Source organism: Herpailurus yagouaroundi, unplaced genomic scaffold (assembly GCF_014898765.1).
Source record: "Herpailurus yagouaroundi ecotype Mexico unplaced genomic scaffold, PumYag 164, whole genome shotgun sequence".
Lineage (NCBI taxonomy): Eukaryota > Metazoa > Chordata > Mammalia > Carnivora > Felidae > Herpailurus > Herpailurus yagouaroundi.
This window is the reverse complement of record NW_024412405.1, coordinates 22,892,275-22,917,507: the sequence shown is the minus strand read 5'-3', so window position 1 is coordinate 22,917,507 and position 25,233 is coordinate 22,892,275. Positions and strand designations below refer to the sequence as shown.

Genomic DNA, 25,233 nt, shown 5'->3' with positions numbered 1-25,233 from the left:
ATAACATATTTAAAAACTGCAATCATATATTATTGAACAGTATCTTGCCCTTATTTTAATGCTACTGCAAATAGAGTTAATACAGCTTAGGATGTGACAGAGAAAATATAATGTGCAAGCCAAACAGATAAGACATAGTGTAACATCTAATGTAAGAGAGTTTGTGCCACGTAAGGTACTAAGAAAGCATACAGTAATCTCCCTTCAGATAATGTATCATGCTTGTAACTGTATGTGAACTTCTGTGATTATATCTTATTATCTGTCTACCAACTAAACAGTAAGTTTCATAAGAGTAAAACCTGTTTTAGAGTGATCAACATTTTATCAGCACAATTTCTGATAGTATAAGGTACACAGACAATAAATATTTCTTCAGTGAATAAGAGTCCTGAAGAATTTGATCAGCTTACTAAGGGTTCTATAAATTTTGCCATATCAGAAGATATCAGAGATATTGAGTTATATATTCTGGAAAAGTAAGGAAAAGGTACAAAAGAATCCATAGAAGTTTGTAAATGTTTGAAGTTATATAACATAAAAGACAAAATAGATCTGTTTTAGTCTCCGTGGGTAGAACTGTGATAAGAGACTAGAAGTTTTAAAATGAACTTTAAGTAAACATGACGGAAGACTTGCCTAAAAAGTAGGAGAGTTTACAATATAATAAGCTGTCAAGTGATGTATATCAAGCTCCCTAAGAGAGACTTACAAAGAGAAAGAGTAGCTACTAGTTCACAGCGAAGACAATTTCCACATTAGTTGTGAACCTGGATTTTATTATTTCTAAGATCATCCATAGCATGGAGACCTTATGGTTGGTTGATACCATCATCTAGCTGCAAACAAGAAAAGGAATTAATGTAATTCACCAAACTTTTTAAACAATTAACTGACGTATTCAATGAACTGAATATTTTTGGAGAGTATACTAAAATTAAAAGTATTTTCATAATCTACTTAAAATAATTATAGAGTCAAAAAGACTTCATAGCAATAAAAATCAATTAGTAAATCCAACTGTAATTACATGTTTAGTTAAAAGGAGGACTTTCACCTTGATGGTATTCAAATTCACTAGCGAGTCACAAATCTTTGGAGTGCATTCTCTCTTATGTCTCAGACAAGGGTCCTGAACTTAGTCAACATTTTCTCCCACAATGGCGCCCTGCCTAATGCATTTCCTAATTGGTTCTTTTCATCCACTTATTCTTTTAAACTGTGACATTCACACACTACATCACTGGCCCTTATATTTGAATAAAAATAATTGACAAAAGTGCTTGTGTGTGCAACTGTACAGAAGGAGCTGCTATAGCCTCTTATCATTCTGATAAGTCCTTCTGGAGCTCATATTTCCGAGGTATATTTTGCCCTGCCTCTGCCCCTCAGACTTACAATGTGACAGAGATTTGTTTCAAACTGACAACCTAATTTCAGAGGAATGATGATAAACTATGTTTTTCCTATTTCTAAATCAACTGAATTTTCTTCATCCAAATGTATATATAAGTTCGGAAGCAGTGGTGGTGATTGTGAGGTTGAGGCAAATCACATTGCTATTGGCCAAACACATTGGGGCCCTTGCCTCAAAGGCACGGTGTCTGTGCCTCTGAACTCGAGCGCTGTCATGTGACTTATTTTCAGCAATGTGTAAACAGAAGTGGTCTTTGTCAGCTAAGGCAGATATTTAAAAAGCCAGGACATGGTTCCTATGTCCTGCTCCCACAAACTTGCAATGTTCTAAACCGAGGCTACTCCATTAGCCTTGCACCCAAAGAGAAGACATCATACAACTATTACTCAGACAGTAGTCAACCTGAAATTGGCACTGAGAGAAAATTGTCCTGTCTTGTCGTCAGCCACTGAGACTCAAAGGCTGTTTCATACCACATGTCCTACTCTATGCTGATTTATACAAAGTTATAAAGTCGGAGACTTCTTTATCCCACAAGTATGACAATTATAAATGAATTGTGACTGGCATAGAAAACGATGTGGAGAAGCAAAGTGGGCAGGAGATTCTATTCGAAAAGTCTGAATGGGAAGTCCCAGGGTAAGTCAAAAATGAGTTCAACTGCAGTAATGTCAGAAGTAACTTGCAAGCAGCTTAATGTAAAATGTGTAATCACCTTGAATGGAAAATAGGAACATTATTTGCCAATTTATGTGGTTTAACCACGGAATAAATTTTGAGAAGAGGACACGCTGTTGTACATAAAAATGCTAGGATGGGGATTTTTGTCTTCAGGAACAGAAAGGAAGTGACAGCTTTTAAAGACAGGAACAGGAAGAAATAACAAAATTTTGAAATGTGTTGGATGAACAGCCTGGATGTGGGAGAAAATAAAAAGAGTAAGGTTTGTCAGTGATGCCAAGGTAAAGTGATTGAAAAATGAATATGCCACCAAATGGCAAGAGGACAAAAAAAAAAGAACACAGATAAGGAAAGACAGATGAATGCAAGGAGAGAGGATGGCAGATAATTTTTGCTTGTGTGCAAGCACTGGATATAATGAGTTTGTTGGAGTAATTAACATGTAGTCCGTGGTGTTACTTCTCTCCTTTGTATCTAGAAAAGAAGGAACGGTCACTATTTAGTATCACTTTGAAAGTATTTACTTAATTAGTTATGCAGTCAAAATAGCCTCTCATTTGAAAGAATTCCATATACATATCGTTTATGAATAAGTAGAAATATTTTTTAAAGTTGATTAAATATTAAGAAAATACCAACCTTCACTATTTCTAGGGACACCATTTCAAAACCATCAGTAGGACTGTGGTAAACTGAAGGTTTTTAAACAATAATCTGCATTTATCTGCATAATTCCTCATGTGAATATGATAGTTTACATTTTTATTTGAAGTTAAACATAAATGTTGCTTCAGCCAAGAGAATAATAGCCAGAGGAGCAAAATAATGCCCAGAAGGTGAAAAAAAGAGAAAGACTAGAATATCTTTTTTTAACTATGATTTCATGACTCTAATACATATAAAATGTAATACTAAAATATAATTAATATGATTAAAATAGATAAATAGTTGAATGAAAAGTTCATGACTCTACATAAACATGTTTTTAATAAATTTGTGATAACATGTTTTAATTTACAATTTTATATTTAAGGGATGATTTACGCTTCCTTGTTTTAACTGACATTTGTTTATTCTACTCAATCAAATAGACTAAGTGGATTTATGCTAAAATTATTCATAGTCAATGAAAGCAAATTAATAATATATTAAGAGCAAAAATAATGGATAACTCTTGAGATTTTACTATGTATCAGGAATTTCATTCTGCATTTTACAAGCATATGCTCTAATTTAATCCTCGTTAAGAGACTTATAAAAAAAACAATGTACTGGTTACAATTTTGGGCTCTAGAACGAATTGTTCATGATTGTTTTACTGCTCTGCTGTTTATAACTTGGGTAACACCAAGCCTGGACTATTTATATTTCATCTTTTATCTTCAGAAATCTCTATAAATGGGGGAAAATAGTGCAAAGCCCCTAAGTTATTATAAGAATAAAGTAGCTAATGTAGAACAATCTGACACACAAATAATCTTAGCCATTATTATGATCCCCACCCACTCAAAAATGAGGACACTGAGATTCAGAGAGGTAACCTCCTTTGTCCAAAACCTCCTTTGTCCATAACTACCATACTTTTCACATTCAGACTCCGATTCAGGTCTATGGCCTCTAAAAACCAAGTTCCTCATTATTATTATCCCATTTAGGCAGTCCTAATCTTGAATAGTTGCTTTCCAATTTATACATCCTCAAGGCAGTTCATTTGGAACTTTGCAATCCTTGGGTGCTAATAAAGGATGGCTAACAAAAAAATTTCCTCCCTACTTCCTAGAAGATTAGAATGACTGTTTAAGAAATGAATATCCGCAATATTTGTATTTTCAGTAGGTACACATATCATCCCATATACACAAATAAATGCATATTTTGGGTAGCAAAATCTTTATACTAACACATAGCCTCATGATCAAAGTTCAATTTCTGAAAACTGAGATCAGTGTACCAATTTAATGCAAAGCAATATGTGTTTCTAAAATAAGTTTGAAACAAATTGTGAATTACCTGAATGTTGACTTGAGAAAATGGTCTAATCAAGAATGGATACACTTAACAAACTTGTGAACATGAAATTAAAATAGCTGTTCTGATCCTGAATGGAAATATTCCTCTGATTTCCAAAACTGGTGTACAGAATTCCTGCAGTTTAAATAAAGATGGTTTAGAAGATGCTCAATCTTTTCAATTCAATTCCAGCAAATCCTATGAGTTATTCATTCATATGTTTATTAATATTAATGTATATTAATTAAACATGTCATGTATATATATTCATATATAAGTATAATTTTTACTTATTTTATAATAGTTCACCTCACATAAAATCTATATGCTGGATTAAAAGTTGTGTGACTAACTCATTTATTTTAAAATAGAGCCAATAATGAGCTGACAGTGTAGAGTCTGCTTAGAATTCTCTCTCTCTCTCTCTCTCTCTCTCTTCCCCTCCTCCCTTCCACATGTGTACACACTCTCTCTCAAAATTAATAAATAAAACTTAAAAAAATATATAATAGGGCCAATAGCATCATAATGGTGACAATGTCTGGATTTCATTAATTATCAATCTAGGTTAAATAAGTTTTAAATTTGTCATTTCTTTTAAAATGTATTTACTCTAGGATGATTCTTTTTTTGCAGTAGATTTTGTGATATGGTTTTGTTTCCAGTCCAAATTATTAAATATGTCTGGTTTTGAAAGCCTTGAAATATTTTCTGTTTATTGTTTGGTATTAAAAACAGGAGGAAAAAATAATGAGTCATATTATCTGCTAGGGAGAACTACATAGAGTAATATATATAGTTATAATTTAATATCATCAACAATATGCAAATATTCAAAGTTTGCAATTATTTCCATATGTGTTAAGGGTAAATTAGTCTTATCAAAGGATTCCTCCAAAAATAAACATTTTCAAGATGGTATGCCTTAGATTTCTATTTAAATACTAAAAAGAGTAAACACACACAATTTATTTCCAATATTAAATAAAGAATTCAACGTGTAGGTTTAGTAGTAAAAAAAATAATTAAACAATATATTAAATGTATTCTTTTTCACCTTCATATTCAAATGTATACTATACACTAGTGAGCAAAGTGAAAATCAAAAGATCATGTCTTCATATAAATAAACATTCAAGGGGCTCCTGGATGGTTCAGCCGGTTAAGGGTACAACTTTGGTTCAGGTCATGATCTCATAGTTCTTGGGTTCAAACTCGGCGATGGGCTCTGTGCTTAAAGCTGGGAGCCTGGAGCCTGCTTCGGATTCTGTGTCTCCTCTCTTGCTGCCCCTCCCTGGCTCATGCCCTCTCTCTGTCTCTCAAAAATGAATAAAGGTTAAGAAAATTTTAGCTAAATAAATATTTGAGATACATAACCTGACATTATTTCTAATAACACACAAATGATGTACAAATAACTCTATTAGTGTTATTCACATTAATGGCTTAGAGGAAATCTTCTAGAATTTTAATTTTGATAGAGAAGAAAGGTATTTATTTACAATATTTAATCATTTCATGAAGTAAAGATGGAGGTAGTTGAGGACACTGGAAAAGAATTAGTTTGTGGTTTTTTCGATGCCTATGTCAATATGCCTGAAATGAACGAAAAAAAAAAATCAGTTACATAGTTTGAATGTCCTAGAACAATAGAATCCACTATTTATGCATTTATGTCCACCACATTTGATACCTAATGATTTAGCAGAAAAGCAATGAATTTCTGCAATTCCAAGAATTTTCTACTTTAAATACAAAGGTAAAACCAGGTGTTTTTATTAGTGTTCCCAGATGTTGTTCACTACCAATCATACCGGGGAACTGTATAATATCTCTCTCTTACACACACACACACTCATGTGAGCACATAAGAAGTAAATGTATATTATTAAGTTAATCTGTTAAAGAACATTCAATTAGTATTTTTTTCCTTATTGTAACAAGTTCTTTTTTCAAATTGTTCTTTTACTTTTTTCTCCCCGAGCTTGAATCTTGTGAGGAAAACATAGCACCTAAAAGGTATATTTGAAATTTGTCAAAACAGGAAAAAAAATTCCCTTTTCTTTCCCTCTGCCTTTTTGTGTCACTTTAAGCCCATTTTCATTACAAGTTACAGGGAATAGGTTTCTAAAGAATTCAGAAGTATTAATAGATCACAAAATGATTGCGTTCAGTGCTCTGGCCCTCATGCTTTTCTGCTATGTGTAGGCAATGGTGCATAAGAAGAAGCGTAAGAAACACACAACACAGTTACTGTTACCATAGTAGTGTAGTCCAACACTCATTTTTGCGCATATACAATTTCTTAAGCACCGTGATAAATGGTGATCTATAAAGATAAGTAAGGCATGATACTTTTTCTTTAAAAAGTCAAATGTTATACTAATAATTTAACCATGTTTTGTTAAATTTTAAGGTAGGGCATGAGACTTTAGAAGAGTAGGAAATGAAATTTTACCACATTAAAGACGCTAATATAGAGAGAGACTTGTTACACATCATCTATCATTACTCTTACTGCTGCAATGAGGATAAAAGCCACAAACTAAAGGAGAGAGAGGAGTCTAAGTCCTGAATGACCTTTATGTTCTTTCCACCAAACCTGAGCTGCAGACTCAAAACATCTTGGTGCATGAAATAAATAAACTTCTGACTTATAGGCTTATTTAAGCCATTTTTTTTCTTTTGGTCAGGTTTCTCTGTTATATGAAGCCAAATGTAATCTTAATTGATAGATTGATAGATAGATACTAGTATAGATATCCATTCTGATACATAAAAAATATTTTAAAATATTTCCTGAATCAGTGCAATTGAAGTATGCATCAGCTATTACTTATCTGCTGTTATTACCATGTAGAAAAATAAATGATGTATAAATACTTCATTTATTTTGTTGATTAACCTTGTTACCTGGTAACAAATCTTTTGGTAACAAAACATTTTCACCTGTTTAGTCCCTTTATACATTTTGTAGGCTATAGATTTTATAAGCTATTTCATACCAAAGCATCATCAGCTTTTATGTAGAAAATGACAATACTTTGAGATGTTCAACAAATTACTATCGTGTGTGTGTGTGTGTGTGTGTGTGTGTGTGTGTGTGTGATTACAATTTAATATATGCGGGGCGCTTGAGCAACCAACGTCAGCTCAGGTCATGATCTCACGGTTTGTGAGTTTGAGCCCCGCATCAGGCTCTGTGCTGACAGCTCAGAGCCTGGAGCCTGCTTCTGATTCTGTGTCTCCCTCTCTCTCTGTCCCTCCCCCACTCATGCTCTGTGTCTCTCTCTGTCTCAGAAATAAACATTAAAAACATTTAAAAAAAACAATTTGATATATACAACACAAAAAAACCTGGTGTGGTGGCTAACCTATTTTACAAATATTGATAAATAATGCTTCTATGCAAATTTAAATCAATCTTTAATAACTTATAAATAATGGCTAAACATTTGTTTGAGTTAAATGTATTGATTATTTTAACTCCTACATTTGGTTAATAGCTCTTTATTGACTTATGGCTGGTTAATAGAAGTAAGTTGTCTGTATTCCAATAGATAATAAACTGAGAACATATGAAATAGTAGAAAACAAACTAAAATTTAAAATTTTACTATAGTTAATAGCAATAAATAAAAGTACATATTATAAAAACAAGAGCGCTATATCAGTTTTTGTAATCATAAATTTTATTCTATTTGCATATTAATCACATGACATTAATCATATTAACAAATTTTTGTGAAATTATTTTAAGCTTCTACTGTGGACATTTGACCGTGTTGCAGGAGTCCTTGATAATAATTGCAAGCATATATTTGGCAAATGTTCAACATTTTCTTGAATTGGATAAGAAAGGAAACATTAGCAATGTATAATGGTCCTTCCAATTTAATGAGATATTTAGAAAAATAATATTACACGATGTCATTTACTATGCAACATCACATGTATGCATTTTATATGACTGCATATTAAACTTATAAAACATAACAACAGTGTTACAAAGTTGTATTGCTATTAAAAAGTGTATTTACAAAAGTTATTTTACAATAAGAAAACCATGAAATGTTTCATATATATTCAAAATTCCTTTATGAAAATCCAGTAAATAATTTTACAAAAATTATATTCAAATATTTTTGTTGTATCAACCAACCACTTAAATTAAATAACATGCATTATTTGGGCCAATATCTAGTTAGGAAATCAGCAAATCACTTACCCAAATATCAAAAAAAAAAAAAAAACCACATCAGGAGAATATACTTCCCTTGGAATGAGATGCAAGAGTACAAAAAAGGACAAGATTATTATCACTCAATCATTTAACTGGACTCACAATGCATGAAAAGAAAGCCAGTACTTCAACATTCATATCAATTCATTATCCCCACTTCATTAGTTACTCAGTTCCCCAATTTCCTCCTCAGTCATGGCTAAAGAAGATCTTGGAAAAGGAAGTGGCTCCTAGAAAGTGGAGCCAAAGACTAAATATTATTGAACTAGCCAACTGCTTTTAAACATGAAAAAAGAAACCTAAGCTAGTACAGTCTCTAAACACAGGGAAGAAGGAACTGGAAACATCCACCCAGCAACGTTTCATAGTTGCTAGAGACCACTGAGTTCTCTGAGGCTCAGCTCTTTCTATTTTCACCTGTTACAATCTTCCATTTATTCCACCCCTCTTCTTGTCTCTATTGTTTAGTGTATTTTTAGTTCATAGGTGTCTGTACAAAAGAAGAGAAGAGAAAAGAAAAGAAAAAAGAAAAGAAAAGAAAAGAAGAAAAGAAAAAGAAAAGAGAAGAAAAGAAAAGAAAAGAAAAAGAAAAGAAAAGAAAAAGCTAAATTCACATTGTAGATGACCACAGATCCTGGAAGTCCAGCCCACTGCTGTAAATAGATGAGCCTTTTAGTGTGTCATGGGCAGATGCCTATAAATTTTGCATACACAAGAAAATCAGATGTTATGAACAAGAGGTTAGACTGTAGCAGAGTGAATTTCCTTTCTACAATTGTCCACTCCCCTCCCTCTTCCAGAAGGATCCATTCTCCCGAGAGTATTATTTTCCATTTAGCCAGGTAATTTGATTTGCACATTCATGTACGTATAGAAGTGGTATGAGCAGAAATTATAAATGAAGTTTGCAGTTTGGGCTGATATCTTTTGCTCCTCTGATCTACCATAAAACCTGCATGTTCCATGTGGCTTTGACCCCTTCCGCCTAAGCACACTTGAAAAGGACTTGACTCCTATGCAAAGTCAGGTTAACTGGCACCAAACCCTGAGCAGCCCAGCCAAACCAACTAGATCACAGTCTGGAGCAGAGCTTCTCCAAGGAAACCGCTGTACACAGTGAACAAGGAGGGGGGGAAATGTTTGCAATAGAAACCACTGATGTTTGGGGTGGTTTGTTACACAGAATTATTATTATTTAACCTAAAGAAGATTTTTTTCTCCATGAAGTGTAATATAGTCAATTGTGAAACTAGGATAATGCCTAAGAACTCCTGGATTAAACTCTTAATTATTTATTTTGTTATGTTCCACTATCTTTATTTATCTCTTTTGTGGGGGTATTTCCTTTAAAGAATATAATGTGATGGAAAATACATTATTATCATTTTGATGAATTAATTTATTTGTTATTTAAAATCATGGTTATTTATGTAAGTTATAGCATCATTAGGATTATATGAAAATTGTTAGCTTAAGTTTGTGGACCACAGTAAAATTACATAGGAAAAATGTACTTACCATAGCTTATTTATGATACAGAAGTATGGATCCTACAATTTAGCAGAGCATTGTAACAGATGGAGACTGTGGTAGAATTATTTTTAGAATTGGCTTACAGTGTTCATTTTTGGAAATATTAGATACTGTTATAACTTCCATCTGCAAAAATTTTTTATCTGAATAGAAATTGTTTTATTTCTTATGGAAATAGGTTCTAACTTACTTCATGTGAAAGGGTCCATCAACACAATAGTCTCATTTATATCCTATCTAAATTTTGCACTGGTTGCATTTAGATCTCATACCTAAAATATATTCAAATGATATATTAAATAAATAAGTTTTCTTCTTAAAGCCTAAGTTGAAATAAGGCTCATTAGGTGATAGCACTGAGTTGAGACTTCCTGTTTCAATTAGGATGGACTGAGGAGCCTGAGCAGAAAAAAAACCTTCCAGGGAGACGGATCATCCCTGCATTGGAAGTACTCATGTAAGCACAACTAGTAATTTGAAGGGCATTAGCATCCCCCCTCCTAACACCTACCATATTTTTTTTGATATACAACACTGATATTTTCTCCTTATATACATTGTGAACAGAAGTATGTTCTAAAACATTCTTATTTTGCTAATCTGAAGAGCCATGTGCCAATGCTGAAAACTCCACTTTATTTATTTATTTTTAAAATATTTGTTTATTTTTGAGAGGGGGAGGGGTAGAAAGAGGGGGAACAGACGATCGGAAGCAGACTCTGCGCAGCAGCGAACCCGATGTGGGGGCTCAAACTCACGAACTATGAGATCTTGACCTGACTTGAAGCTCAACCAACTGAGTCACCCAGACATCCCTGAAAACTCCACTTTAAATCTATGCTATTCCGTTTACTTCCAGATCTTAGACCCTATGTTTCTGATAGGGAAATTCTGTTGCCTCTAATTAGTGTAAAGCTTGGAGATTCAAAGGCAGAGGAATTAGAAATAGTGGCTGACATTACATTCCAGTAAGGTTGGAGGTAAATTGCACATAGGAAGAAGTTAAATAATATGTTTTTTGCAGCTAGGTTTTGGAGCACCTGAAGATCCATGGTAAATAATATTGTTCTATTGGCATGAGGGAAAATTTCAGTCTTTTGCAAGGGAAGAGAATCATCGGAATTGTGAATTGGGGAACTATATCTTGTGACAAAGTAAGTGATACATTTGTGGATAAAAACTGGATGCAATGGAACAAGGTAGGAATTGATCACTATATAGGAGGGACTGAAGAAAGCTTAGTGGAATTGGTGGTGCAAAAGAGAAGTAATGTGAGTTATGCAGATGATTGATTCTACACTACTTGTCATCAAGAGTGGAGAAGAGGAGAAATAATTTTGAATGAAACTGAGATGCTCAGGTAGCTTACCTCATCCATATAAGACAAGAGGTTGGGATGTAGTCACAAAAGAATGGTGCTGAACAATTGCTTTATTTGTATATTACTCAAACATCTATAATACAAATAAATTACATTGTCAGAAATTATGTAATCATTAAAAGCATTTAATTGATGTTTTCATGTATCCAAAATCATTCAGTTAATTCAAATATTCTGTAAATGTGAATTTAAACCCTATTGAAATTTATTACAATTCATGAGATGAAGTATTCATACATGGATTTCTTGAATACTACTTTAAATTCATAAAGACTAAAACAACACTTACAAATTTGATTTCAAATCAAATTATACATCTTCATCAAATTAAGTGGTTAGATTTCTTTAAAAATTTTCCTTAAAATTATGTTTAAATAGCATTTGATACATTAATGTTATGTTCCAATATGATTAACTTTAATACTCTTGAACTAAATCCATTTCAAGGACCAACATCTATGTGTAGAAGAAAAGAATGGTTAAGAAGTGTAATTCCCCCCCCCCAATTATACCCATGTGAAGGCTTATTTCACTATTAGCAGAAGACATGCATCAAATAATAAATGACAAGCTACATAGATTTTTGTTTTATACATTGAGTGTTTGGGTTGTTGCTTGTATTTGGATTTGGTTGTTTGGTTTTTGCCACATGAAGCTTCCTTCCATATTTGGCATAAGGGACAGATGAAAAAAAGAATCTGTTTACTCTTTCATATTATCCTAATGTTCATCTGATTATTGTTAAAAAGCTGGTGGAGAAAATTAATAAAACAAAATCTGTATAGTTAGTATATTGGGATTCAAAAAGGAATTGATATTTTCAAGGGGAGATGGATGGATGGATGGATAGATAGATAATTTCTCAGTGAAATTATTACAAAGATCTTGTTCTCTACTTCTCATTATTTAAGCCTGCAAATGATTCATGTACCTCAAGTTGACCAGGCTTCTTTAAAATGAATACATTGTATTATAATCACTAGTGATTGGTTTATGAATCCGAGAGCCAAAAGGCTGACAACTATGTCCTAAATCAATGAATGCTCTTGCTCTTTTTGTTTCCAAAGAGGAGCCCCAGCATAAAACAGATGAAAGGGATAAATGTAAATTTGAAATATTTATTCCTATGGTTTCCTTCTTGTGGCATTGCCCTCTACTGAAGATCTGTGCTCCTTTAAATTCTACTGGAATTACCCTAATTTGAGAGTTCTGTCTGTTCTCTAATTAATCATTGGCTGATGTATTAATAGGTACTGGGAAAGTTTATGGAAAATAGACCCACAAAGTAGGAATCTGACATTGGACTGCTTGCATATTAAAGATCCCTGGGATAACTTCCTTGACAGAGAAAAATGAGAAATGGGTGATCCATTGCATTTAGTAGTATCGTAGTAGGTCAGATTATCACTACTTTGGCATAGGAAGTAGCAAAGAGGCAATGAAAGGCATTAGGAAAACAAATGTATATGGTATTTGATTGTTAGGGCAATGAGTAGTGATCATTTCTAGCTACCTTCAGACAAGGGGGGGTGTTTGTTGATCAATGAAATCTTGGATTTATAAATCTGTACTCCTTAAATCTATGAAAAAACTCAGTCTTGGATTCTTCTTTTGAGGGCTAACTTCATATGATCTCTCCACTAAAAATGCCGTATCACTCAGTGTTCCAGCAGCAAATAGATGGCACAGTACTTCTAAATCTCCTGGAATTATAAACCTCCTGAAAATATATCCCTATGTAGGTGAGGTCATCCAGAGTCTCTGACATCCCTAGAAATTATACATTAGAAAAAAGAAGAATGAAAAGTTTTGCATAGGATTTGCCCTTATCCACATAGGATAGAATAGGTAAAACTATGCCATCAATCCTCCTTGTACCAAAATAAAAAGAGGTAAATTGTGTACCTCATACTTTTGAGGACCTGGGAGAACTGTGGTAGCAAAGAATACTAGAGTAACTAATACTCTAGAGAGAGATGACCCTTCCTAGATGAGCTGAATCATCACATACTCATAAACCAACTTCCAAACATACAAATTTATGATCATTTTATTAAATTTAGTTTTCACTTAGCTTCTTCCCACAGTATGAAAGTAACAGTCACTACACCATTTTATTTCAACATACATCACTAAAAGTAACGACTCCTTGAAAATTAAACTGCAAAACCTCTAGCATGTTAAAAAAAATAAATAAATAATGTTCCTCCTTTTAATTAAGCCATCAAATACCCAATTGGCTTACACTATTCCAATTGGCTTACACTATTTAGTTGGCTTATTTCATTGTCTTGTTTGAATGCAATAAAGTATAAGAGTTGCACTTGAATAATATGTCTCACTGCATCTTGGTTGATGTGATTCTCGCTCTCTCGCCTTTTAATATAAATCTCATTATATCCCTTCCCTACTTTAAAATCTCCAAAGTTTGTCATTGTAATTAGAATACAATTCAAACTTGTACTCATAGTATGCAAGAAACAAATCTTTTGATTTGAACTTGCACTCTCCAACACCCCATTAAGTTAGCCGCAGCATTTTTTCCCTTTTTCTTTCTCTTTCTTTCTTTCTTTCTTTCTTTCTTTCTTTCTTTCTTTCTTTCAATTAGAACAACACAACTTTAAAGTATTAGAGTTCTAGAGGTCAGAAATCTGAAATCAGTTTCACCAGGACAAAAGCAAGTTATTGGCAGGATCATTTCCTTGCAGAGGCAGTGAGAGAATAATCCATTTCCTTACATTTTTTAGCTTCTCTTGACTGCCTGTATTCCTTGGTTTGTGGCCACCTCCCCTTCCTCCACCTCCTCCTTTTCTTCCTCCTCCTCCTCCTCCCGCATCACTCCATTCTTTGTATTGTCATACTGCCTTATCATCATCTCTAGTCAAATCTCATTCTTCCTCCCTCTTGTAAAAACACTTGTGATTACATTAAAGGCTTTCCTTTCCACACCCTGTCCTGTGCCTCATTATCTGTTCTGTCTAGAATGTTCTGTTTCCCAGATAAATAGGGTGCATGTATGGTTCTTTCTTATCAGTCAGGCCTCAGCCCAAATAACACTTCTTAGTAAAGTGTTATCATTTTAACTGTCATTGTATCTATTTTCATTTTCTGGACTTTTAAATCTATGTATACATTAATTAGATTTCTTCTCTGTCTCCTACAATGAAAAGATAAACACAGGATAGAAATCTTCTTTGCTTGGTTCCCCATTGTTTTGACAGCTTTTGGAGGAATTCCTTGGAACAGAGTAACTTCTCAATAAATTCTAGTTGAATGAATGAATACATTGTTTAATGCATGAAAACAATACTTTTTTGTGTTTTCTGAGAATCTTAACATTATTTATAACATGGCTCATACAGACAAGGAGTTGTATCTCCTGGTATAACAACTTACAAAAAAGTATTGAATTCACATATATATATCACTGAGATACATAATACACTATTATACATTTTTAAGTCAAATTTCTATTTTTAAGGTCAACTTCCTACATCTCAAAAAATATTTAACTGACAAGATGCCTCTTGGCTCAAAATCAAATTGTGTAAAGTGAAACAATGAACTAAATCTATTTCCAATTCTTTATAAATTCATCCTTAATAATATACGTTACTTTAAATATCTTCTATGTTAGATATTACAATGAGAATGCAACACATATATTAAAATTACTTTCAAAAAGTTCTCTTTAAAAATATTTTTCTAATTACATTCAACTATAAAATGACTTCAATAGATGATCCAACTGCAATTTTCAAATTTTCTATCAAGAAATAAATTCCTTTTCAGTAGGAAATAAAAAGGCTTATTAAAAAGTTGCCAAATCATTTGTTAAGGATGCATTATTTCAAATAATACTTTCAAGAGAAAGGGGGAAATGTGCTATCTGTTCTTTACATTCCACTGCATGTTAAATATTTCAGAGGGAGAAATGACTTCAGAAATTTCCTTTATGTTAAACTGTGAATGAACAAAAAGTAACTGATAATTAAATGATTTTATACATATACATATATATAATTAAAACATTATATATACCTACAAGTATATACATACATAATTAAAACATTATATATATTTGTAGAAGCACATCACTGCTGTTTAATTTAAAATAATATCTTGAGAGTCAGTATAGAATAGTGAGTATAGAATAGAATTCTAGGACTTAGTTAAGGGCTAAATTCAGGCTATGCTTTTTCAGTAGTGTGTGAATCTGGGGAAGATCTTGCTTCACCTTTCTGCATTCCACTTTCCCCCTCTGTAAGTTGGGAATAATTTTACTATTTACCTCACTGGATTGTCTTGCAGATTAAATGAGTAATTAATTATACAGAAAACACCAAGAACAGTGCCTGGCATGTGGTAAGCCCTGCATAAATGGCAGCTGTCAAACTACTAGCAGTTTCCATTAAGTGTTACCATTCACACCAGCATCCTACTTCAGATAATAACAAATGCTAGGGTGGAAAAAAAGGAGTGTAGGGAATAAAGAATGCTGAGGGGAGGATACTTTCAATATTGTTTGATTATTAAGGAAGTTGGGGCGCCTGGGTGGCTCAGTCGGTTAAGCGTCCGACTTCGGCTCAGGTCATGATCTCACAGTCCATGAGTTCGAGCCCTGCGTCGGGCTCTGTGTTGACAGCTGGGGGCCTGGAGCCTGATTTGGATTCTGTGTCTCCCTCTCTCTCTGACCCTCCCCCATTCATGTTCTGTCTCTCTCTGTCTCAAAAATAAATAAACATTTAAAAAAATGATTATTAAGGAAGCTTCATTAAAACACGTTAAGATTTCTATTGGAATTGAGATATAGCTAAAATGAATAAATTAATATGATCAAAAGTGTTTTAGACAAGTTGTTTACACAATAAAATAGTATTTAATTATAATAAATATATAATAATAAATTTATTTATGATGATTTTCACATCAAAATTTATAACATCCAGATTTGCATTTGAATATCACCTCCTCCAATTGATAGCGCTAGAATATCTAAGATATGTAACCTGAATCAAATTATATATTAAAATATCCACCTTACAGGATTGTGGTAGAGTATAAATAGCGACTCGAAATTGACAAACATGACCTGATTAATATCGAAAAAATTTTTGACAATTATTTTTATATACATACATACACGTATTTATGTTTGTTTAATGTTTTGTGTATCTAGATTGTAAAATACACTCTATCACAGTGTATATTATTAATATTTCTAATATATAACTGAAAATTTTAGTAATTCTGCCAAGTTATTATGATATTGTAACACGTTAAATCAACATGATAACTGGAAGATCTGCCACAAATAAGTAACAAATATCTATCCTGTGATCAAGAAAAGTCATTTATCAACTAGACTTCTGTGTTTTATCACATTTGTGTTCTCAAATCTTTTAGGTTCATGCATACACTGAGTTGTCCATTCTTAATCCAAATGTGAAGATGAAATGTTGCTGTTGTCACTTAAATGCTGTTGTCATCATAAATGTGCAGTGGATAGGAGAGATTTTTACATAAGGGTTTTGAGATCATATATAAGCAATGGGTTTTATTTTTAACATTATTAGTGTTATTTTTATCTTAACAGCACTGAGAATTAGATGAAATGTGACAGATAAAATCTACAAATTTGCATAAGTATTTTTCACTAACTTGTTTAAGCATGAACTAATGATTGAGAATTTATATTATTTTGAAAAATAAGTGATAGAAGATATATAGAGATAAAGTAATGAAAACAGTTCAGCACATTCTAGAAAGTGGTCTGATTGTACTTTTTGACCAAAGTAATAAAATAATAGAATGTATTCATATTGTTATACTATTAAGCAGAAGTAGCCTGATAACATGAAAATAAAATTGTATGATTCCAATAGAACACTCAGAATAGACATAAAAGCATAAAATTATTCAAAAAAACCAATTATCATCATATTCCATTATGGAGTATTAGGTCTCCAGAGTTCCATTAGAAATGCACTTATTTTACTTGCTAATTTTATTTTTGAGCTTCTGAAATCTCATTTTGAACTTCAAATTCACATTAAACAGACATCTCAGCATACATTACTTATCCCCCGGCGGGTAACTTTGGAAGAATGAGAAGATCCCAAAGAAGAAGAAGAAGAAAAAAAACAACCAATTTTACTACATTCTAATTTGGTAATACTCTTGAATATCTGAGGACTTTGTAAAACAATTAGAATCTTAAATTTACATAGAACTATTTGTCACCCCTCGTTCTATTCTTCTGCCACCATAATATGTTGCGAGTATCTTGTGTCTAGTTATCTGACTCTCTCCCAAAGTTTGTCTATGTGATGTTTACTCCAGTTTGGTGTGCCCTTCATGTTACTCCTTAGTGTACCATCTTCTTGCTCAAGTGAATACTCCCTACTTCATGGAAGATTAAATCTGCGTTCCTCCTCAGGTTTTCCACCTTCCAAATCTTGTACCCATTCTCACTTTGTGCTTTTATTACTTACCAACTAAAACTCTATTCAAAGAGGCCATTTTTCTTACTGAGGCCCATCTTTAACAATTTTTTCCTACTCTTCCCCCCACATTATTTAAATATTCTTTTGTACTTGGCCAAACCACTTTCCTACCCGTCTTAGGCTCCTAGTTTCTATTAAGACTTGTTCTCTTAGGATTATCTATTCCCTAACAGAAGAGTAGAGATGCCAAAAAAGTAAATATGTATCTGAAGAATGTATCCATCTGTAAGAAATCCTAAGTGAGATCATTAAATTAAACACAAACTAAATTACCGTCATGGAAATAGACTAAATTTCACTCAGTGTTATAGCTACAATTTATGAAGTTTTCTAATATTTTTAATCTTTTATTAATCATTTATTCATTATTTAATCATTCATTAAAAAGTATTCACTCAGTTATTCACAAAAATTTCTTAACAGTAATTTATCCACTAGATTCCAGAATATATGTATAGTTTTCATTTGTTTGTTTTTCCTCTGCTTAAAAGTTGGGAAGTAGTCCTTAATGCAGTAACTATTTGCTGGAGTACAGAAGGACACTTTTGGGCCCTGCTGTTTTTACTCTGTTCTTTGAACCCCACCCTTTTAGCTCAGCAGCAGTTTTACTGTTGTGTTCATTCTGAAGAGATAGCTGAGCACAGTCATGCAGACAAATGTCCCAGCTTGGGGGTCAGACCATAAGCAAAATAAGGAGAGCATTCACACATGGGGCTAACATAGTGTGGATGTCAGGGCTTAATTGGGTATGGAAGGTTCCAAGTTGGGAGAAGGCCTGGTCAAGGTAGAAGAGCCCAAACAGGCTGAAGGAGAGCCTGGTGTGAAATGTGGGAGCCCAATCAGTGTGAGAAGGTTATGCATAGAGGTCTGCATTGTCAGATCCAAAGAACAATAAAGAGGATGCCCAGGTACAGAGACAGATGCTATGTGGGGCCCTATCAGAGCCAGGCCAAGTGAGAAGGACTTCTGCATGCTCTGGCATGAGTGAGGCATGGGATATCATCCCCTCGGGCATGGGGTGTCAGAGTCCAAACGTGGGCAGGAAGGCGTCCATGTGAGGGGGCAGAACATAAAGCCTGAAATGCACTCACACCTACTGAAACGTGATATAAAGCAGAGTGGACACTGACGGTCAGTGGGGAGAGGATGGACGATTTAAGAAATGACTCTGGAAAGACTGGCCTTTTCTATGAAAATGAAAGGAAATGGAATTCTTATCACACATCATAGTCAAAGTGATTTAACTCTCAAGTGAAATAATATAGATTAACAGAAATTAATGAATATGATTTGATAAATAATATGTATCATATAGAATTTGAAGTATCCTTTAGAATAAATATTGGTGATAATACAAATTACCCTTTAGATATTCCTGTTTCTCTGTAAGGAAAATGATTATTTAATAAGACTTAAAGAAAATTGACTAAAATAAAAAATAGAGCTATATTATTAAATTTAGGAAGTGTGCTCCTAATAACACACATGAAAAAGTGTGAGAGGAAAAAAAGGGAGGGGCACAAATTAAGAAATAGTATTTCAACATAATTGTTTGCTGAAGAATTAAACCCTGAAATATATAAAGAGCTCCTAACAGTCATTTAAGAGAAAGGAGAAACAGCCAAGTAAAAACATAATCAAAATCTGCCAAACATCCTACAGAAGAGAAAATACAAGCGTCTTGTGAATATAGGGAAAAATGCCAAATTTAAAAATGTACATTAAAATAATAATATTCCATATTATTGGGAAAAAATACATGTGCAATATCAAATTTTTAATTAAAATGTTGTCATTTTCTGTACAAGGGTACATTGATTCATGAGCCATTTTTAAAGTAGTTTAGTCTTCTATAGCAGATTTGAAGATGGACAAACTCTATGACCCAGAGATGCCTGTCCAAGGTAACACCCCCTGAAAACACTTCTATATGTATCCAGGAGACTTGCACAATAATATTCATAGCATTATATTTGTGTAACTTAAGCATTGGATACATCCATAGCACAAAGGATAAATATATTGTGTTGTGATACTGCAATAGATTACTATGCGGTAAAAGTCAAGAATATTATAAGCAAAGGCTTCACCATGAATGATTCTCTACATCATAATGCTAAATACCAGATGATATATTGTTTAGGGATATATATATATATATATATATATATATATATATGAAGGAAAAAGCAGTAAAATTTTTCACATAAAATTCAAGAGAAAGTTTGATTCTGGAAAGGACAGAGGGAAATGTTGGTCTTGTTGGAAAGAAAGTTTCTAAATTACTTCTAATATTTTATTTCTTAATTCAATATTTTAATCATTCAATAAACAGTTCAATATTTTTTACTAACATTCATACATGTATATATATGTATGTATTAGATAATGATAGAATAGTGTGTGTATATGTATATACAAATTATATGTGTGTGTTATATTTAAATATATCATAAAAGAAAACTTAAAAGCACAATTGTGTTTTTTTCAATGTTTATTTATTTTTGAGAGAGAGAAACACAGAGCGTGAGCAGGGGAGAGGCAGTGAGAGAAGGAGACACAGAATCCAAAGCAGGATCCAGACTCAGACCTGTCAGCACAGAGCCAGATGGGGGGCTCAAACTCACCAACTGTGAGATCATGACTTGAGTCAAAGTCAAGCACTTACCCAACTGAGCCACTCAGGCACGCCTAAAAGCACAATTGTTTAAGTTCCTATCTTAATTCCTTGAATATAGTATGAGTATGAGTTGATATAGCATGACATTTGACTCTTTTTGGAAGTAATTTATTTTTAAACCATTTTATTGAAGTATGATTGATGTGTAAAAAACTGTGCATATTTAATGTATACAACTCAATGAGTTTGGGGATCAGTACACACCCACGAAATCATCACTACTATCAAGGTAATAAACACATCCATCACCTTGCAAAGTATCTCCTCACCCCTTTTATTATTATTTGCATGTGTATGGTAAGAATACTTGATTTGAGATCTGCCTTCTTAGTAAATATTAAGTATACCATTCAGAGTTATCAACTTAGAGGCACTATGATGTATAGTAATTTCACAAGCTTTAACAATTTAGAAATTGCAGGATTCCACACTGTCACTAGTCAAACAACTCAAGCAACTTGGAGTGTATTATTAACCAGTTCCATAAAAGGAATGCCTTTTTGACTAAATACCACTGTGTAATTGGATAAGGTTAGAAAAGGCTAGTCATAAGTTATTTAAAAAATTTTTTTTTCAATGTTTATTTATTTTTGGGACAGAGAGAGACAGAGCATGAACGGGGGAGGGGCAGAGAGAGAGGGAGACACAGAATCCGAAACAGGCTCCAGGCTCTGAGCCATCAGCCCAGAGCCTGACGCGGGGCTCGAACTCCCAGACCGCGAGATCGTGACCTGGCTGAAGTCGGACGCTTAACTGACTGCGCCACCCAGGCGCCCCAGTCATAAGTTATTTAATAATAAAGTAGGCCAATCCTAATTTGTTAATGATAGATGGTCTGTCAGCAATTATTTTTAGCCCAAAACCCATTTTGTTGCTTAGGAAACCTGGTTAATTTAGGAAAAGTGGTTAAATAAATGATAAAGTTCATATAATCAGGCACTAGAAAACAGGGAGTGAAAAAAATCAATTTTTTGACAAGTAGTAATTCAACAATGGATTATAGCAAAATTGGTAAGCAAGAAAACAACCTTATATTAAAAATAAGCACCGGAAGATACAGTGGAAAAATTATCAGAGCAGAAAAGAAATTTCTAATCAGCACACAGTTTAGTTTTTTGTACATTCTAAAATACGTGTATTTTGATAACACTGCTAATTGACGAGCGTTAGGTACAGCACTAAACATTTCTATTTGGTGTTTCTTCTCATTCTTAGGCAGGAAATGTGAGATTATAGGATTTTTATGCACATTACATTCAAATTTTCTCCTGAAAGAACTAATAAAAATGTTATAGGTTGTAGAAATTAATTTATGGATGATTCTGAAGGCAGAAAAGCTCTAAATTAACCTTGCTTGAAGGAGAACTCAATGTTCTTATTCATTAAGGCCCCCAGCTGTGCTCAAGTATAGTGCAGTAGATGTTCCTGCTCTTTCAGATGAGGACTCCCAGTACAAACCTCTTTTCAAAGTTCTTTATTTATTTATTATTTCTTTCGTCAAAGGAAAAGAGGATACGGGCAGTTGCTATAAAGTATTTTTCTCTTGATAACATCTAACTGATGATATTCAGAAATTTTCATCAATAGTATTCAGTTATATCATGTTCCTTCCAAACCTAGAGGACAATTTAGCATCTATGAAATCAAAGCAGCAACCTCAGATATAACGCACGGGAGCTTTTCATTTGATTTTTGTAATTTAAATTTTCTCCTTGGTAGATTAGGCTAAATACCTATTCCACCAAGGAACAGGTTTGTCAAAAAAAAAAAAAAAAAAAGTCACCGTCAGAAAATAGTGTTTTATATAATAAAAGTTGATAATGGATTTCTTTTTTTAAATGCTTATTTGTCTATTTTTGAGAGAAAGAAAGAGGGCACACACAAGGGACAGAAAAAGAGGGAGACAGAGAATCCCAAGCAGGCTCTACACCGTCAGTTCAGAGACTGACGCTGGGCTCAAACCCACAAACTGTGAGATCATAACCTGAGCCAAAACCAAGAGTTGGAGGCTTAACTGAGCCACTATGGTGCCCCAATATGGATTTCTACATTTGGGTTTCTATTATACATGGCTTAATAAAATGCAGACTCTGGTTTAGAATATTTTCTTGTTTTCGTAGTAATAAAAACATAAAAGAAAGTCTAGACTGTGGTTAAAATGGGAATTTAGAAAAGTTTCTTAGTGGAGAAAGAGTAACCCTGTATCATACTTCATTAATTTATTTAAAAGTTATGTGTTTATATATAACTTACAGCCTTATGGGCCAGTGAATATAAAGCAGTAAACAGTATATACATGATTCCTGCCATCCAGGACACATTCTCTGGTCAGCATGACACTAGTGAGCGTAAGTTGAGTCTCATTTATGAAATAGAATTAAAAAAACTATCTTCTGGGGCGCCTGGGTGGCTTGGTCAGTTAAGCGTCTGACTTCGGCTCAGGTCATGATCTCTCAGTCCGTGAGTTCAAGCCCCGCGTCGGGCTCTGTGCTGACTGCTCAGAGACTGGAACCTGCTTCAGATTCTGTGTCTCCCTCTCTCTCTGCCCCTCCCCTGCTCATGCTCTGTCTCTCTCTGTCTCGAAAATAAATAAACGTAAAAAAAAAAAAAAATTAAAAAAAAACTATCTTCTGACTCACTCATTTAAATAGACATGTATCCCATAGGAAATCACCAGACCTGATAGGTAATGTCACTATGATTACAACAAAAAAGTAAGAAAGCAAATATTCAATTGCAAATTAAAATATGGGATATACGTAAATGAATAGGGTAAAGAGATGGGGAACAATTGAAGAAAATTAAGACTGAGAGATGAGATAAAGTAATCCTGGAAAAATAACTTTAAGACCAATTCTTTAATTTTAACATCTTTAGGAACATATAATTGACATAAATGTACTGTGCATATCTAATGTATTCCATGTCATGAGTTTGGACATAAGCAAACACAAGGATAGAAAACAGCCAGGAAAGAACAATCTCAGGTGTGAAGGCCTTAAGACAGCAAGGTTTATGTGTGAGAAAATGGAAAGCGACCAGGCCATCTAGAACTAAATGGGCAAGAAGAATGATAAAATTGTAGGCTCTTACAGAAAGGGTCATTTAAATAAGTTTTAGTTTTAATCAACATACACTGAAAAGTAACTAAAAACTTTTAAGTGGAGTGATGCAGTGCTCTTTTTTTTTTAAGGTAATTCTGCGTATTATGTAGAAATTGGATTGGAGAGTACAGGAGAAAAAGGATGACAAATTAGGGGAGACCGCAGTAATCAAAACAATACTGACTGACTTATACAAGTTTAATGGTGTGGACATTTGGAGAAGTGGATAGATACCATCACACATGTACACAACTTCCCTAGGGATTGTGGGTAGAGAAATGGAGAGCATGGAACCAAGCATAATCTCAGTGTTTTGGCTGGGATCGTGGTATCATTTACAAAGAGGGTGGGACAAATGATGATATTAAAGTCGCTCGTGTTGAATGGTTGAGAAAAGTAGCAAACATCTCTTCTGGAAACGCACTGTTTGTTCCAGGCTGTTAACAAAAGCAGTTTCTGTGGAGGATTGCAGCAAAGGTGGACAGACAGAGGAGAGGCAGAGGTAGGGAGCTCTTAAACTGATCATGAGAAACAAACAGCTTAGTAGTTGGAGGAGTATTTGGAGCTGAGGGAAGTGTTTTTAGTTTTTTCCCCTCCCAGGTTAGTATGTGATGAGGGAGATAGGATAGTGATGATGATTATAATGGTGGTGACGGTGATGGTAATGTGATGACTGTGATTATGTAATTGTTCACATACTGAGATGGTAGTTTCTCTCATTTAAGTTAAAAAACAACATATAATCTGTGTCAAACCCTCATTTTCTACCTCTTGCGGGAATCTTGTCCTTCACGTCCTTCACCTCCACTAAATAATTACCAGCAACTGTTTAAAAATTAACGAGAATTGTATTTTTAAATATTTTAGAGCTATTTAGGAAGTTAGTGAGTACAGCTTTTATATAGTTCTCTGGTCCCTTTTATAATTTAATTGCAAGTCTCTGTAATTCAGCAATAATCATTTAAAATTTGAAATGTCAGTGTCACTGGCATTAAAAATGTGTTTCATCCATGAGATAGAATTTAAAATATATTCTGCTTACAAGACTAGAAATAAAAATGTGCTCCACAGGAAATCACCAGTGTTGACAGGTAACTTCACTATAATTACAACTGTTTTTCTTATTTATCTAATATCATGCTTACTTAGAAAAATACCTGGCAGAATATGTATCTTCTATAAGCAGAGAATTGAATCTTAAGTTTTGAGGTACAATTTGTCTAAATGGGAGACCATCTGTTCATATTGAATGAAATATAATCTGGAAAATAGGGGCAGCCTTTGAATCATTATGCTGTTCATTCACACAGCACTAGGTTTAAGTTCAAGTTGAAGATGCAAAAACTGGCATATAGGCAATTTTCTTTATAACTGCTGGTCTATGTTACATGCTTATCTATCTGGTCTTTTGTGATGTCTCAGTATCACTATTTGTGAGTCTTGTTAAACATTAAACAGCAATACTAAATTAGCAGCATGGTCACATATTGGAACTTTCTTCTCACATGTTTGGGTATGTATTTATTATGGAACTCTTCAGTTTGGTTTTTGTTAATGGCTTTTTATTTTCACTTTCTGTTTTGTTTGCTAGTCTAAAAAATTACTGTAAATATGTATTTTGAAGCTGGACACTGACCAAGACCGTCTTACTGCAACCCTCAGTTTGATTATACTTTAA

The 25,233-nt window shown here is 33.5% G+C and overlaps 1 long non-coding RNA gene across 4 annotated transcripts in view; it reads right to left on the bottom strand.

The window, feature by feature from the left end:
* The window catches only part of LOC121037805 (uncharacterized), a 126,385-nt gene that overhangs the window by 25,867 nt on the left and 75,285 nt on the right, over positions 1-25,233 (bottom strand). The window contains exons 2-5 of one of the 4 annotated variants that reach the window (XR_005793992.1): positions 5,611-5,704; positions 4,109-4,243; positions 2,133-2,572; positions 713-839 (exon numbers count right to left, since the gene is read on the bottom strand). This is a non-coding gene — a long non-coding RNA (uncharacterized LOC121037805). The remainder of the gene's footprint in view (positions 1-712; positions 840-2,132; positions 2,573-4,108; positions 4,244-5,610; positions 5,705-25,233) is intronic. The other 3 variants (XR_005793993.1, XR_005793994.1, XR_005793995.1) reach the window with 3 other exon arrangements.